This window comes from Hyperolius riggenbachi, chromosome 6, assembly GCF_040937935.1.
Source record: "Hyperolius riggenbachi isolate aHypRig1 chromosome 6, aHypRig1.pri, whole genome shotgun sequence".
Classification (NCBI taxonomy): Eukaryota; Metazoa; Chordata; class Amphibia; order Anura; family Hyperoliidae; genus Hyperolius; species Hyperolius riggenbachi.
In genome coordinates, this window is record NC_090651.1 from 204,259,666 (window position 1) to 204,277,758 (window position 18,093).

Here is an 18,093-nt window from a genome sequence, read left to right on the forward strand (position 1 = left end):
CTGGCTGTGCTATTCATTTTAGGCATCTAGAGGGATAGAAACCCTTACAAACCTGAAAAAGTAAAATTTCGGTTGGAGACACGAAATTCGTCATTACGGGAGTGAAATTTCGATTACGCTATGTCAGATTGTTTTCTACAGATATGGTAGCGCGCAGTGGACTTTACTGATTTAAACATTACACACAGGCAAGCTTATCTGCATCTTGAGCACTCAGCCTGTGAAAAAAACCTAATCCTCCCCCTTCCTCCTCCCTCCTCCTCCCCTCTGCCTCTGAAATCTCTGGCTAGTTATACCTCCCCCTCCTCCTTCCCAGACTGAGCTCTCATGAGCCCTTGCTTTCCTGTCTGAAAATGCCATGGCTCTCTGAAAACCTGTGGGCGAGGCTTGTTTAGTTTATAGGGAATAAGAGTATTAAAACAAAAACAAAAAAGTGTTTGGCTTGAGGAATGCCCTATAAACAATAAGAAAGGAACACAATTATGCAATAAGTAAAAGTTCATCTCGGATCCACTTTAAAGGGAACCTAAACTGAGAAGGATATGGATTTTTCCTTTTCAAATAATACCAGTTGCCTGACTCTCCTGCTTATCCTGTGTCTCTAATACTTTCAGCCACAGCCCCTCAACAAGCATGCAGATCAGGTGCTCTGACTGAAGTCAGACTGGATTAACTGCATGCTTGTTTCAGTTCTGTAATTCAGCCACTACTGCAGCAGGACTGCCAGGCAAAAGGTATTTTTTAAAAGGAAACATCCATATCCCTCTCAGTTTAGGTTCCCTTTAAGGGTACGTTTCTACTAGTGCGTTGCAATTTCTTTGCAGATAATGTGTAAACAAACTCTAATGCGAATTCGTATGTATGCGTATTTTAATACGGAAAATGCACGCAGCCTTGCATATTTTTTTATGCGTTTTTAACCATGTCAGTGCCTGTGTGCTTTTTTATTAAAATTTAAGCGAAAACGTATGCAAATTTGCATGGAAAATGCAGGCGATTTCTCTATTACATTACATGCAAATCTCACATGATGCGTGTAGTGTGTGAATTCTAATGACCCTGCTGTGCAGAATTCTTCTGCCCAGCCCTGCGCACAGATTCTGTTTTTAGTGGAAATAGGCTCGTGGACTTGTATTGTCATGCGAATCTGCATGCGGAAAATGCATGCGAATTCGCATAAGTGGAAACGGGCCCTAACTTAAACTAGGGATCATTTCAAGTAACTATGATTTCAAAGCTATGATTGAATTCTCGATGTACTCTTTTTTTGCAGTAAAACCTGTGCTACTTCTTAATTTATACAGCAGCTGATCAAAGGGGAACTCCAGGATGTTTTAAAGTGAACCTAATCTGGACATAAAAAAATGACCTGGGGCTTCTATCAGTCCCCTGCAGCTGCCCTGTGCCTGTGCTGTCCTCCGGTCCCCCCGCAGCGGCTGTTTCATTTTCGGTGACTCAGTCAAGTGGATGGCCACTGTGCCTGTGTGGCCTGGGCTGCACGCATCCCTAATTGCGCTCCCTCCGCTGGGAGTGTCCTGCGCATGTGCAGTACGGCTAGGGCCACACAGGAGCAGTGGCCATCGATTAGCTGTGTCGCCGAAAAACGAAACTTAGCTGCTGCGAGGGACCGGAGGATCGTTCCGCAGGGGGGCTGGTAGAAGGTAAGTTTAATCTCTTTTTTTTTAATTTTCTGTTTAGGTACCCTTTAAAGTGTCCCCCAGTTATATCAGTTCTTGCAATTAATAGCCAAAGGGGGCGGGTTTACTTACAGCACCAGGGGTTCCGCTACAGCAGGCACGCACCGTGCACTCAGCTACAGTGTAGGTTAGGTTATTCTTAGGTGCATAATTAGACCAGGACCGGCGGCGGGGAACGGAGGATCGTAGGAGGATGGTGTGAAACATTACAGCTGCAGGGGGCCGATAGAAGCCCCATGTAAGTGTCGTTTTTTGTTTTTTTAACCCCTCCACTGAACCCCTTTAAAACAACCTTTGCCAATTTCTACCTGCCCTGCCTTTTTTCTTCTGATGCAGCTTGGCAAAATCCTGTGTTCTCTTTCTCAGTACAGCAATCTCACCCTGTTATCTGGAGCATATGAGGTCACAGAGAAGTGTTTTCATATCTTACCAGTTCATTCTTTGCAGAAGTAAGATAACACTTAAAGCTGGCCATACATCTATAAACATTGTGGCCTGATTCAATGATTTTATTGAATTGTATTAACAACTTTCCTACTGAGGGGTCTTTCCCCTTCTGGACCAGAGCAATTTTCACCTTTCACCTTTCCATTAATTTCCCAAGAACTTTATAGCTACTTATCACAACAAAGTGATACATAGCTTGTTTTTTTGCCACCAATTAGGCTTTTTTTGGGTGGTACATTTTGCTAAGAATTATTTTGTTCTAAATGCATTTTAATGAGAATAATAAGAAAAAAAAATTGAAAAAAATGTATTATTTCTCAGTTTTTTCGGCCATTATAGTTTTAAAATGAAATGTTCTACAGTAGATAAAGCCCACACATTTTATTTGCCCATTTGTCGCGGTTATTACAACATTTAAAATTTTTACCTAGCACAATGTGTAGTGACAATATTATATTTGAAAATAAAGGTATATTAATTACAAGCCCATAATTTAAAAAATAACAGTACTATATGTTCACAACATACATATTAAAAAAGTTCAGTCCCTAGCCTTTTTTGGTTCCTGGACGTAGAAACTACGTCCAGGAACCATGCGTCCTCCCGCAGCCGATCGTGTGCGTGCACGCGTGCTCCCGGCCCGCGGTTCGTTAGCCAGGCAATCAGTGTATCGGGCTATGGTGCCCGATCACTGATTCCTCTCCCCCGCTGAAAAAGCAACAGCTTCTCTCGGAAGCTTCGCTTTTTCTGGCTGTAACATACCCCATACGTCGCTCTAAGCGTGTGTTACGCTTAGAGTGACGTCATGTAAACAAACTCATGGCCGCCATCTTGTGGCCAAAAAGTAAAACTACAACTAAAAGTAAAAAAAATTATATTTAAACACACATTTACATTATAAATCACATGTTTACATCCCACCCTCCCAAAACTACCCAAATAAAATGTTTAATATAAAAAAAACAAAAACATTACAATACAAAAAAAAAAAAATGTAAATATTTACATAAGGGTCTAAACTTTTTAAATATCAATGTAAAGATGAAATACTTCTATATTTTTTTTTATTTTAAACTTGTAAATAGTGATAGATGCAAAACGGAAAAAATGCACCTTTATTTCCAAATAAAATATTGTCGCCATACATTGTGATAGGGACATAATTTTAACGGTGTAATAACCGGGACATATGGGCAAATACAATACGTGAGTTTTAATTATGGAGGCATGTATTATTTTAAAACTATAATGGCTGAAAACTGAGAAATAATGAATTTTTTCCGTTTTTTTCTTATTCTTCCTGTTAAAATACATTTACAGTAAAGTGGCTCTTAGCAAAATGTACCCCCCAAAGAATGCCTAATTGGTGGCGGAAAAAACAAGATATAGATCAGTTCATTGTGATAAGTAGTGATAAAGTTATAGGCTAATGAATGGGAGGTGAACATTTCTCAAGTGAAAACGACGGAACGCGAATGGGCTAGGGTAACTATTTTTTATTTTTTTTTTAATTGTCATTTAAAAACAAAAATGCAAATGTTTTATTTGTGTCACGATGGGAGGGTGGGGGAGGTAAGGAGTTAATTATAATCTTATGTGTAACTGTTTTATTTTAAAAAAATGTATGTAAGTGTAATTTTACAATTTGGCCATAAGATGTCCCACCTCACTTTTTCTTCCTGTGCATACTATTAGTACGTGAACAGGAAGTAACTGCGTGCACATGTTACTTTTTGTTACAATGACACAGGCATCTTATTGATGCCAGCAATCATTGACACTTGGACTTAGATCAATAAATGGGAACTGCGTTTCCATTCACTGATCTCTGAGCTAACGGGCAGGGATGAGTGCAGGAGCGAATGGGAGCGTGCACATCAGCGATTTCAGCAGGAGGGAATGTATATCTACCCCCCCCTTGCAGGAACTAAAGTCCTGCGGGGCGTAGATATACTGCCCCAGACAGGATAAGAGGTTAAAATTGGTGCCACAGCAAGCATGCCTGATCGACGATTCTGCCAATTTCGGACCAAAATTGGTCAAATCTCCTCGTGGTGGGTACTTGGTGTGACCGTGGCACTTGGGGAAGAGAGCAGCTGGACAGGTGAGATTTACAATGCATGGACACCTGGTGGACATTAACATTTGCGAAGCAGCCAATCTCTCCGGTCGGCCTGTGGTGTAGAAGCAGCCAACAGATCACTCTCCGATCAGTGAGAGATCTGTCTCCTCTGTCAATCTGTCAATCTGCCCATACATTGCTAGAGAGGGTTCTATTGCTTGGCCAAAATAGATTTCAGCACACTCCAGCGGTTGTTGCGATATTAAACCCTGTTACCTCCATGCACCTGTTGAGCCCTTGCAACTAAGACTTTTCCACCATTCCAGAGCCTAAAACACTACTGTTCCAAAAAATATACATTTCTACACATACTTATAAGAAGTACATTTGTCTAAAATGTAAAATGGACCATAAATTACGCTTTTCCTGGGTCTCTATCACAGTACTGTAGGTAGTTAGTAATAATTTGCTTGTCCAATCCCTTATGGGGGACTATCAGTATTTCCTTTATTCCTTTCAAAAGACATGTAAAGCCTTCCTACTCGCTACAACGCTTTTCTGGCAGCTGGACTGAGCAATTGCCATTCAGGAAATGCTTTTGAAGCTACAGAAAACCCTTAGGCCTCTTTCACAGGAGGATGGTGTGTTTTGATGCGACGTTAAAGTCGCAACGCAAATTACAACGCAATGCCTTTAAAAAAGTTGCAACGCAACTTAATGCCCTGTTACTGTCGCATACAGTAGAGCATACACGCAATGAAAAGTATGTTTCCAAGTCATTACTGAGCATGTGCAAACAGTCCAACGCAGCTAATAATGTGTATAACGCACTGCATGCAGTACTTTCACTTAACGTGCAGCGTTAGTCACCAACGCAACATGTGCACTGTGAATGGGGCATTGATTTTTCATTGCAGTGAGTTATTCTGCATTAATAGAATAGAATAGAAAATCTTTATTGTCATTGTAACAACCGAAATTGTACAACGAAATTCTTAAGTGCAATTTTCCAGCATAAGCAAAGACAGCATAACATTCCATCTTTACATACATTGCATTGCACACACCCCTTACCAACATGGCCACTTAGCAGCATTTAACATAGAAATGGCTGAAGGATAAAAACTGTTCTTTAGTCTATTTGTCTTAGTTTTTATAAGTCTAAAACGTTTTCCAGAAGGCAGATGTTCAAATAACACATGTCCTGGATGTGAGGCGTCGCTTAAAATGTTCTTAATATTCCTGAAACAATAAGACGTATATAATTCTTCTAATGGAAGGAGAGGACAGCCAACTATCCTCTGGGCAACCTTAATTACCCTTTTTCTGTGCTACTGTGCAGCTTGAAAACCACGCACAGAGACAGTAGACTAGGACACTCTCCACTGTACTGCGGTAAAAAGACACCAACAATTTCTCAGGAATATTATTCTTCCTAAGCACCCTTAAAAAATATAGCCTCTTCCGTGCCTTTTTCACTACTTCAGCAATATGTGACCCCCCAAGTCAGGTCCTCTTTAATAGTAACTCCTAAAAACCGAAAGTCTGTGACCCTTTCTACAATATTTCTATTTATAATAAGTGGCTGAATGTCATCTGCCTTCTTCCTAAAATCCACTACAAGCTCCTTGGTTTTAGTTACATTTAGTAGCAGATTATTGTCTCTACACCACATTTCCAGCCTTTCTACCTCATCCCTATAGGCAGACTCATCCCCCCTGATATAAGCCCCACCACTGTAGTGTCATCAGCAACTACAGTGGTGAGGCTTATATCAGTTAAATGTTGTTTAATGTGCGACTTTAACGTCACACTGTGAAAGAGGCCTTAGAATCCCCATGAGGAATTGGACTCGTTTGAAAGTTTTCAGCTCTCTTAGATTTTTAATATCTACTGTAAAAATGGCCCTACACATTTCAGCGAAATTGATCAATTTTCCTGTTTTTTTCTATTAAAATGATTGCACTGTATAGAAACATAAAAAAAAAATACATATATTTTCAATTGAGAAGAAGAAATCAGTTTTTCAGAATGTTTTAAATAATCATGTGAACAAATGTGTGTTGGAAAAATCAGATAGAAAAAATATAAAAAAATATTTTATTCAATCATTTTTTTTCAGTTTGTGGAAAATTCTATTATATTATATGATACACTTTTCCATGCATGGCCACCTTTAGTGACAGAACATAGAAAAAAGTTAAAGAGGAACTCCAGCCTAAACAAACATACTGTCATTAAATTACATTAGTTATGATAATTACAATAGATAGGTAATATAATCTCTTACCCACCCTGTTTTAAAAGAACAGGCAAATGTTTGATTTCATGATGGCAGCCATCTTTTTGGTTGAAAGGAGGTGACAGGGAGCATGATTCACAGTTCCAACTGTCCTGTGCCCCGAACACCTCTCCCAGTTGCTAGGCAACGTGAATAACAACATAGGAAATCCCAACATGCTCTGCATAGCATCAGGGAAAAAAAGCCCAGGCTTTTTTTTTTTTGATGAGTGGAGCTTAGGTAAAAATGCAGCTAAAAATGATGCTTTGGTAAGAAAAACAAAGTTCTGATGCTGTGAAACTGTTAAAGAAACACCAAGCCTTTTCAGTTCTGCTGAGTAGATTTTTAGTCCGGAGGTTCACTTTAAGGTATTCTTAGAGCATTTTACTGTGGATTTAATTTATTTATAAAGCATAAACATGGATTTTTACAATTTTTCATGATTGTGGTATTCTAAAGATTTAGTATGCCAGATCTTCAAATGACAGAATCAGCTGAGCATATGCCCCCCCCCCCCCCCCCCCCATATTCTATCACCAGAAGACAGAAGGCACTCTATCATTCTCAATGCCATTGTCCCTCCTTCTGTCTCTATAGAGAAAGTAAATGCTGCTCATGGAATACCTGGGTGATGCGTCTGTACAACATTCATTCCCCACAGTAACTGTACTGTATCTCATGATTAGCTTGTTACATAGTTGTTTGGGTTGAAAAAAGAGATATGTCCATCAAGTTCAGCCAGAAAATAAAGTGCAGCACCAGCCTGCTCCCTCACATGTCCCTGTTAATCCAGAGGAAGGTGAAAAACCCTTACAAGACATTGTCCAATTAGCCCCAAAAGGGAAAAAAATCCTTCCCGACTCCAGATGGCAATTAGATAAAATCCCTGGATCAACATCATTAGGCATTACCTAGTAATTGTAGCCATGGATGTCTTTCAACGCAAGGAAAGCATCTAAGCCCCCTTTAAATGCAAATACAGAATTTGCCATAACTACTTCCTGCGGCAATGCATGCCACATCTTAATCCCTCTTACTGTAAAGAACCCTTTCCTAAATAAATGGCTATAATGTTTTTCCTCCATGCGCAGATCATGTCCTCTAGTCCTTTGAGAAGGCCTAGGGACAAAAATCTCACCCGCCAAGCTTTTATATTGCCCTCATACATGTTAATTAGATCCCCTCTAAGGCGCCTTTTCTCTAGACTAAATAAACCCAGTTTATCTAACCTTTCTTGGTAAGTGAGACCTTCCATACCTCGTATCAATTTAGTTGCTCGACTCTGCACATGCTTTAAAACTGCAATATCTTTCCTTTTAGGGCCCAGGCGCACTGCTACCGCAGCGTAATTAAACCCTATGGGGAAGTTCATACTTCCCACGTTGCGGTACACTGTGACGGAAGTCTCTAATCTAACGCTAGCACAGAACTATGTTACCATGTATGATCCACGGCGATCTGCATAGGCCTGGAAGTCATGATAGTCTATGGCAACGCGGTATTTTTAAAAAAGTTGACGTGACGCACATGCGCCGAAGTGTATTTTTAGAATACGCTTCCGTGCACTTCCGCATACCCCAAAGCAGGAAGTGCCCAAAAGAGTGCGTCACTTCCTGCTTGGCTGGTGGCTAGAGAGAGAGTTAATACACGGTGTTCCCTGAAGGCCTGTTTTTGGCGGTGCAGTGTGTCGGCCGCAACCACCGCTGATGCCAGTTTGCAGTATGAAACCAGCCTTAAGGTTTTTAGCATCCGTGAGATACTACGGTATATATTACTTATTAATTAGTTATTATATTATTAAATATGCGTGTATTCAGTATGCTGACCTTTTTTTTAGCAAAATATTATATTCTCAAAAATGTTTGCAGAGTTTCTGTCACTCATCTCTAAGGTATTACTGATATCAAATGCTGCTTCCTCCTGCTGTCCCTTCAGGAAGGCAAAACCTGTAAGCTTTGTATGCAGATCACATCTTACTGGTGTAAGCAGTCTATAGACTGGACAGACAAGAGCTGTAATGTGTCTGTAAACCGCATGAGCCACACAGCGCTGTCACCCACGGAAAATGAGTCATGCAAAGAAGAGAGATGCTGACTGAGACTGAATTTCTCATTAATTGAGTCCTCACATTACAGAACAATTTCAGCCAACAGGCCTGTGAGAAGTACTTTCAGATTTAGAACAGATTTGTGATATTCTTACTAACTCCCTATTTTTCCTTCAGGTGTGAACACAGCATTTCTTCTGGGGAATGGACCATCTTTCTGCAAAGAATTGTGGATTTAATGTTAACTGTCTGTACAAGATCTCTGCAGCATAACCAGAAGGCTCATTCTTTCATCAATATACAACTACAAGCCACTGCCAGGGGGATTATTGCCCAGCTTTCTGCACTTACAGAGGAATTATTATAATCATTCCTACATTGGGACCAGCAACAGAAAACAATCACCATTCCACAACTAATTTCTTACTGCACCAAGCCTTTGTACCCCAAGCCTGCCTTTGCATCAAGGATTTGTACGTTAGAGACTGGCATTAACTTGGGGGTAACATCTCATCTTTCATCCCTCTAGGATTTGGGATATTTATACCCATAAAGAGGTATGGAGATCTATATATTATTTTTTTACACTTTAATGAGAAGGAGGAATTAATGGATCTTTTATATTTTACTGTATATGTACATGTAAACCACCAGCTTGCAATTGCATTTTATTTTCAGCATCCTTTCAAAGGAGCCTTAAAGAGTAGCTGTCAGCAATACTGTCTCAGATAAAAAACCCCACATATATAAGTAGATAAATACTTGCTCTACTTACATAACATATGTATTGCACTGTCCACATTTTTATTTTAGTGATTTATCTACAGTAAAAAAAAGAGAAAATCCTTCTTAGCATTTCCCATTTAAGTGTGGCTGTTTTGAAGCCAATCCTGATGTCATTTCCTCCCTTAGAAAGTGTATTGTCTCAGCATGAGAAATACTGGCCAATCAGAGAGGAACAGAGGTGTGGGAGGGGAAAACAGGAGGGAAAGCGGCTTCAGCCAATCAGGCTGCATTGTCTGAGGGGGAAATAGAGAAGCAAAAAAGGACAACCCAGCATGCCCTGCAACTTCCTTTTTACGTACCAAATTTTTTGTGTACTAAATAAGAGTCAGGTAAACTAGGGAATGATCTATTATCAACAAGAAAAGTAATAGTGATTTTAACTTTTGGACCAGGTTAGCATCCTTATTACTTGTTTACCAGATAAAAATAATTGATTTTTAATTTTATGCCCGACCGTTACTCTTTAACCTCTTGCCGATCGCGTCACGCCGATAGGCGTGGCCGCGGCGGCAGTCCCAGGAACGCTTAACGCAGATTGGCGTAAAGTCCTGGGGCTCTGTTTTGCAAGAGATCGCGCGCATGCTGCGCACGCATCTCCTGCTTGGGGGGCGGAGCTCCGCCCCGCCTTCAGTCTCCGAGCGGAGACTGTTAGACGGCGTGATCGCCGTCTATTTACATGGTGCAGTGCTGCGATCAGACACGACTGTCCCCCTGGGGGTCAAGAGAGCGATCGGCTCTCATAGGCAGAAGCCTATGACAGCCGATCGCCATAATTGGCTGGCTGTGGGGAGGGAGGGTATTTAAAGAGGAACTGTAACGACAAAACGGCCCCTGGGGGGTACTCACCTCGGGTGGGGGAAGCCTCAGGATCCTAATGAGGCTTCCCACGCCGTCCTGCGTCCCTCGGGGGTCTCGCTGTAGCCCTCCGTACAGCCGTGACGCAATATTTACCTTCCTGGCTCCTGCGCAGGCGCTCTGATGCCTCTCGGCGCCGAAGTAGGCGGAAATACCCGATCGCCGTCGGGTCTGCTCTACTGCGCAGGCGCAAGTTTCCGGCGCCTGCGCAGTAGAGTGGACCCGACGGAGATCGGGTATTTCCGTCTATTTCCGTGCCGAAAGTCGCCACAGCGCCCCCGCTGGAGCCAGCAAAGGTAAATATTGAACTGACAGTCGGCACAGTCGCCGGCTGTTCGGAGGGCTGCGGCGAGACCCCCGTGGGACAGAGGACGGCGCGGGAAGCCTCATTAGGATCCGGAGGCTTCCCCCACCCGAGGTGAGTACCCCCCAGGGGAGGTTTTTGTTGTTACAGAGTCTCTTTAAAGAAACATGTTTTTTTTTGTTTTTTAAACGCAAACAATAATAATCATTGAAAAAAAATAAACATGGGGGAGCGATCAGACCCCACCAACAGAGAGCTCTGTTGGTGGGGAGAAAAGGGGGGGGATCACTTGTGTGCTGTGTTGTGCGGCCCTGCAGCTTAGCCTTAAAGCTGCAGTGGCCTATTTTTATTAAAAATGGCCTGGTCACTAGGGGGGTTTAGCACTGCAGTCCTCAGGAGGTTAAGATAACTCAGACTCTGTCACTTGTCCACACCACATATACTGAATTTAGATTTGAACAGAAAATCAATTTTTGCTCCACTCCTGGTGACATAGGTACTTACTGATGGACATACACTTCTTGCACACTACATGCGATTCCGATTTTTTCTTTTATACGACTCGATTTTGGATTCCGATTAAAAGAAAGTAGCAGCATGCAGTACTTTTTTTAATCGGAATAAAAATCTGATCGTATAAAACATTTAAATCACATGTAGTGTGCAAGAGGCCAGAGAAAAATAAATAGATTCAGTACTCTAATTCAGTTTCTCTCCTGAGTTTTCTCCACTGTGGTATTTTGACACATTCTCAATAAAATGCCTTTTAAGCTACCAAAAAGCAAGAAAGCATTCAAAATAATATTGATATTGCTTTTTCATCTACGTTTTCGTACTTTATCAATTGCAATTTGCTGTAAAGTTATTTTAAGGCCCATAGTGTAAAAATAATTTTAAAACATTAAGAATAAAACTCTTTTCTTCAAAGGACTACACTATTCATCAACTTGGAGGGAATAAACCCTAAATCAACCTTAATTCCTTCAAAGTTGCTTTGCCAGGACTCCCTGAATAGTGTAGTTCTTGTGAACTGTCAAGAAGAAGCAGTCCGTGTGTGCGCACAGGGGGCAGCGGAGGAGCAATGAGTGGTCCTAGCGGCTAGAGCAATGGAAAAAAAAGGTTTTATTCTTAACTCTTTAAAATTATATTTACACTAAATACAGTAGAGAGCCGTAAATTACTCCATTTACAGATTTAAAAGACAGGTATCTGGGGTCTTCTTTGTAAAGTGGCTTATAAGTAATTGTGGCTGGATAGTGTAATGATTAACCTACTGCCTCTGACATTTAATAAATGTAACCGAAGGTAGGGATGTCCTGGGTTCAAATCTCGTCTAGGTCTATTCAGCAAATTAGTATCTATTCAGTAAGGAGTAATTGGGCAAGACTACCTAACAGTACAGGGTGACCTATTAAGCATGCCCTAGTGACTGCAGCTCTCACGCGATTTGAGTCCGACAGGAGAAAAGCGCTATACAAATGTACAAGCTGACACATCATTGCATTCCAGCGGTTCTAGAGGTGTGCTTAGCTTCTCGGGCAACAATGGTTAATTTGCATATATTCAGCAGTGTTGCTCTGGGAGACATCTCAAGCTTACTCCAACCTGAATTATCACAAATCCTTTCTGTTCTAAGAAAGCAAACTTTTGTTTTCCATAGCATTTTAGTAAGGGGGCTTTTAGGACCATTGAAGCCCCTCACACACTCCAATGAGTTCTGGTTCACCATGAGCTTGCTGGTTAGTCTGTGCCTCTCTGTGTTACAAGCCCTACTCCATAGAGCCAGTGGCGGCTCCAGGAAATTTTTTTAAGGGGTGCTATGCAGGTGCTGGACCAATTTCCGGGGGAGCTGACGACCTGCGGCGCGCTAAGCGCGCCGCGGCAAAAAATGGGTGTGGCTACAACCTGCGGCGCGCTTCGCGCGCCGCGGCGAAAAAATGGCCGTGGTCATGACCGGATGAGGGCGGGGCTAACTGTAATTTAAAGTGAACCCAGGGTGAGAGTGATATGGTGGCTGCCATATTTATTTCCTTTTAAACAATACTAGTTGCCTGGCAGCCCTGCTGATCTATTTGGCTGTAGTAGTGAACTGAATTACACCAGAAACAAGCCATGCAGCTAATCTTGTCAGTTCTGACAATATTGTCAGAAACCCCTGACCTGCTGCATGCTTGTTCAGGGTCTATGGTTGAAAGAATAAGAGGCAGAGGACCAGCACGGCAGCCAGGCAACTGGTACTGCTTAAAGGGAGATAAATATGGCAGCCTCAATATTATTCTCACCTCGGGTTCCCTTTAAAAGTGCAACGCAAAGACAGAGGGCCCAAGTTTTGGTGACCCTTTTCCCAGAAAATTCACATAATTGTGCAGGTTTTCTCAAGAAAATACACGTAATGTGAGCAGATTTTAACAAAAAACACGTCCAATGACCCCAATATGCACAATCGTTATCAGATATGGCTCCAATATGCACAATCGGTAGCAGATATGGCCCCAATATGCACAATCGGTAGCAGATATGGCCCCAATATGCACAATCGGTAGCAGATATGGCCCCAATATGCACAATCGGTAGCAGATATGGCCCCAATATGCACAATCGGTGGCAGATATGGTCCCAATATGCACAATCGGTAGCAGATATGGTCCCAATATGCACAATCGGTAGCAGATATGGTCCCAATATGCACAATCGGTAGCAGATATGGTCCCAATATGCACAATCGGTAGCAGATATGGTCCCAATATGCACAATCGGTAGCAGATATGGTCCCAATATGCACAATCGGTAGCAGATATGGTCCCAATATGCACAATCGGTAGCAGATATGGTCCCAATATGCACAATCGGTAGCAGATATGGTCCCAATATGCACAATCGGTAGCAGATATGGTCCCAATATGCACAATCGGTAGCAGATATGGTCCCAATATGCACAATCGGTGGCAGATATGGTCCCAATATGCACAATCGGTGGCAGATATGGTCCCAATATGCACAATCGGTGGCAGATATGGTCCCAATATGCACAATCGGTGGCAGATATGGTCCCAATATGCACAATCGGTGGCAGATATGGTCCCAATATGCACAATCGGTGGCAGATATGGTCCCAATATGCACAATCGGTGGCAGATATGGTCCCAATATGCACAATCGGTGGCAGATATGGTCCCAATATGCACAATCGGTGGCAGATATGGTCCCAATATGCACAATCGGTGGCAGATATGGTCCCAATATGCACAATCGGTGGCAGATATGACCCCAATATGCACAATCGGTAGCAGATATGACCCCAATATGCACAATCGGTAGCAGATATGACCCCAATATGCACAATCGGTAGCAGATATGACCCCAATATGCACAATCGGTAGCAGATATGACCCCAATATGCACAATCGGTAGCAGAAATGACCCCAATATGCACAATCGGTAGCAGAAATGACCCCAATATGCACAATCGGTAGCAGAAATGACCCCAATATGCACAATCGGTAGCAGAAATGACCCCAATATGCACAATCGGTAGCAGAAATGACCCCAATATGCTTTGGGGGTGCTTGGACAATTCTAGGGGGTGCTCGAGCACCCCCTTGCACCCCCCTGGCGCCGCCCCTGCATAGAGCCAAATTAATCCATGCCTTGCACTGATGAGGATCAAACAATCCGAAACAGTCTGTATGGATGTTGGATTATTATGGCTCTGTACAAATTAGCAAGCTGAGACATCATTGGATTCCAGCGGTTCTGGAGGTGTGTTTAGCTTCTAAGGGCAACAATGGTTAATTTGCATATATTCAGCAGTGATGCACTGGGAGACATCTCAAGCTCACTCCAACCTGAATTATCGCAAATTCTTTCTGTTCTAAGAAAGCAAACTTTTGTTTTCAATTTGGAATTATTATTAAAGGGAGTCTAAAGCCAATTTAAATACTTGTTTTTTTTTTGTTATTTATGTTAAGGAATATGAGCAGTGCTAAAACAGTGGCAAAACGAGGGCTTTATACCCCCCAAATCCCGGGGTAAAATTCCACGACTTTCCAGGTTGTGGATTTTGCTGCCCGAGGAGGCAGAGCTTTGTGCTGTAGCTCTGCCTCTACTGGAGTCCATCTCTGTGTGGAGCTCTGCCTCTCCCCGTCCCTCTCAGTAAAAGAAGATTGAAAGGGCGGGGAGAGGCGGAGATTGACTCCAGTAGAGGCAGAGCTACAGTGCAAAGCTCTGCCTCTACCAGGAAGAGCTCCACGATTTTTGCCCCGGGGGTTTGGGGAGTATAAAGCCCTCGTTCTGCCACGGGAATGCAACGTTTTAGCACTGCTCATGTTCCTGAACATATATAACAGGTAAAAACAAGTATTTACTCCAGAGTCTCTTTAACCCCTTCAGGACTGGCTGCCTACCCCCCCCCCCCCTTAAGGACCAGGCATTTTACATGCAGGGGGGGGGGCGCATTTGGGGGGGTCAGGCAGCCGGATCCCTACTGTGGGCACGTAGGTATGGTCCCACCTGGGTGGCCAGGTGTCCCCTGTATTGCTGGCAGCCTTTACTCACCTCCCAGGCTCCAGCGATGAGCAGCTGTAGACGCCTCCGCTCTCGCTGGCTTCCTGGCTCGTACTGACACTAAGTCCTGGGTCACGGCTTGATGACGTCATCAAACCGGGACCCAGCACTTAGCGCCAAAACAGCAGGGATGCCGGCCAGAGCGGATGGGAATGCTGATCGTTGGGGGAACAGCAGGTCGGTGAGTGGATCCTCTTTTTTACCCCCCACCGCCGCAGCTCTGTAAGTGATCCCTATGATATGCCAGCGATCGTAGTGATCATGTGATCAGCAGGCATACACGATGGCTGCTGATCACTGAGGGGAGATGTCAGCTGTCATATGACAGCTTAATCTTCCCTCTTCGGTGCGCACGATCGCGTCGGGGCAGTTAATTAGCGCGGACGTTGAATCAACGTCCAGTCAGGGTGGCAGCACCACCTGCTGGACGTAGATTCAAACTACGTCGGTCCCCAAAAAGTTAAAGGAAGCTCCCACATGCCAAAAGAAGTCAGGGCAATACGGACTTTTTACCTGCCCTGAGCAGGTGAAAGGTTCACACCTATGTTTGACGGGAAGTATCTGGGGGTTGATAACTTCAGCTGAATAGGGGAAAAAGAACTTGCTGGGCGATTACATCACCCAAGCAAGTTCTTTACCGCCCGGCCAGGGGCTAAATGAAATTAAAATAGGCGATGAGGCTGCCGCCTTATCCCTGTTGAGTTAGGTAATTGCATAGGGTGCAGAGAGAAAAAAATATATGGAAACTGAGAAAGAAATAGATGGACAGTAAGAGAGAGAGAGGGATGAACTGAGAAGTTTTTCATGATTATCTTCATATTTATTTTCAAACATTTGTAGTTGCCTGGTTCTTGTTAATACAAAAAGAACATTGTGTTTTCTTTAAGTCACTCTGTACACTTGAAAATATCTTGTTGCTCAAAACTGAATGTCTAATCTGTGAGAAAAATGAAGTACTTTAGGTAATGACAGGAAGTGAGGGCTGAATTTGACAGTGGGAACAATTTTAATTTTCATTAACCCTTTGTACTTCTATTCATATGGAGTACTGCAAGCATACTGTTATATAAAGTCTAGAGTTATTAATATAGTGTAAGCTGTGGCCCATGAAAAAAAAACAAAGTGAAAGTAATCATCAGTTATTTTTAGAAAAAAAAAGCATCAGCACCATTTTCAGGACCGCAGAGCTGCAATGGTTTGTTGAAGAGGAAGTTGGTTGTTACAAACAGTCACTTTTCTCAAGTTTCTTCTGAATTTTAGTTATAGATAAGCTGTGGCAAACTAGTCCTACATTTAGATCTTCATGGCTGAAATTTGCTAAAGCTGCCGCAGTCCTCTAAGCACTAGGCGAAGGGCAGTGTATAGCTCAAAGTGCCAGCCATCGCACTTCTGGAGCCATGGCTGACTGATGTAGACTAGTAAAACCCAGTGAGGCATCACCCAATAACCGTTACCTACCTACATGCTCAATATTATTGATGGGCAATCTGCAAAAGGGGGGCAGCAAAGTCTCCCCTACCCATCAAAGTCTCCCCTACCCCTAACAGCAGGCTCCACATATAGTTCAATAACTTTATAGGGAACCTTAAGGGACATGGCTAAGTAGTTTACTATATCAGAAGTTTACTATATCAGAATTGGGCATGCATTGTATAGTCATACAGGCACATGGCCGGGACCCAGGGACAGAGATTACTGCATTAGGATTGTTCATACATATATATATGTATAGTCCTACAGGCACATGGTCGGGGACCTGAGGACTGAGATTACTATATCAAGATTGGTCATACATTGTATAGTTACAGTATACGGGCACATGGCCAGGACCCAGGGACTGAGATTACTATAACGGGATTGGCCATAGATTGTATAGTCATACAGGCACATGGCTGGGACCTGGGGACCAAGATTACTACATCAGGATTAGCCATACACTCTATATTCATACAGGCACGTGGCAGGGATCCAAGCACTGAGACTACTAGATCAGAATTGGCCATACATTGTATAGTCATACAGGTACATGGCCGGGGACTGAGAATACTGTATCAGGATTAGTTATACATTGTATATTCTTACAGGTGCATGGTTGGGACCTAAGGACTGAGGTTACTATATCAGGATTGGCCATACATTGTATATTCATATAGGCACATGACCGGGACCCAGGCACTGAGACTACATCAGGATTGGCCATACATTGTATATTCATATAGGCACATGGCCGGGACCCAGGTACTGAGATTACTATATCAGGATTGGTGATACATTGTATAGTCATACAGGCGCATGGTTGGGACCCAGGCACTGAGATTACTATATCAGTATTCGTCACACATTGTATAGTCATACAGGCACATGGCCGGGACCCAGGGACTGAGATTACTATATCAGAATTGTTCATACATTGTATAGTCATACAGGCGCATGGTTGGGACCCGGGAACTGAGATTACTGAATCAGGATTGACCATACATTGCATAGTCATACAAGGGCATGGTCGGGATCCAGGGAAAGAGTTTTCTACTGTATATCAGGATTGGTCATGCATTGTATATAAAAAACAGAGGTTTGCCTTCTTAAAACAGAAGGTATTTGCAATTATTCAGATTGGAGTGAGCATATGTGGTCTCCCACAATACATCACTGTTGAATATCCAAATCATCCCGTTGTTTTCTCTGTAAGCTAAACACACCTCCAGAACTGCTGGAATGCAATGATGTGTCAGCTCGTTAATTGTACAGAGCCACAATAATCCAACGTGCTTACCATATTGACCATAAATACTTACCTGTACCTTTAAAAAAAATTCCCATGCCAATATCCTCGGTAAACGATCCAACGAATACAGTAGTATCCTCTTATCTTGCGATCTTCAATTAAGTTGATTGAAGATCTCTGCGACCCATGGGTGCACCGGGTGCCAGCCTAGGTGAGGGTGACAGGTGAAGGCAGGTGGGGAGAGACAGCGGAAGCCGGCAGCTATACATCCTGCACAGGACGCATTCTAAGCTATACTAACGGTTCATGAATCATCCAGTTCTTTT

The 18,093-nt window shown here is 42.8% G+C and overlaps 1 protein-coding gene across 9 annotated transcripts in view; it reads left to right on the forward strand.

Annotated features, from left to right (window-relative positions):
- The window catches only part of LOC137521286 (CMP-N-acetylneuraminate-beta-galactosamide-alpha-2,3-sialyltransferase 4-like), a 696,719-nt gene that overhangs the window by 420,544 nt on the left and 258,082 nt on the right, over positions 1-18,093 (forward strand). For all 9 annotated transcript variants that reach the window (XM_068240323.1, XM_068240331.1, XM_068240332.1 and 6 more), the window contains one exon: positions 8,712-9,091. The gene's annotated coding sequence lies outside the window, so the exon portion shown is untranslated. The remainder of the gene's footprint in view (positions 1-8,711; positions 9,092-18,093) is intronic.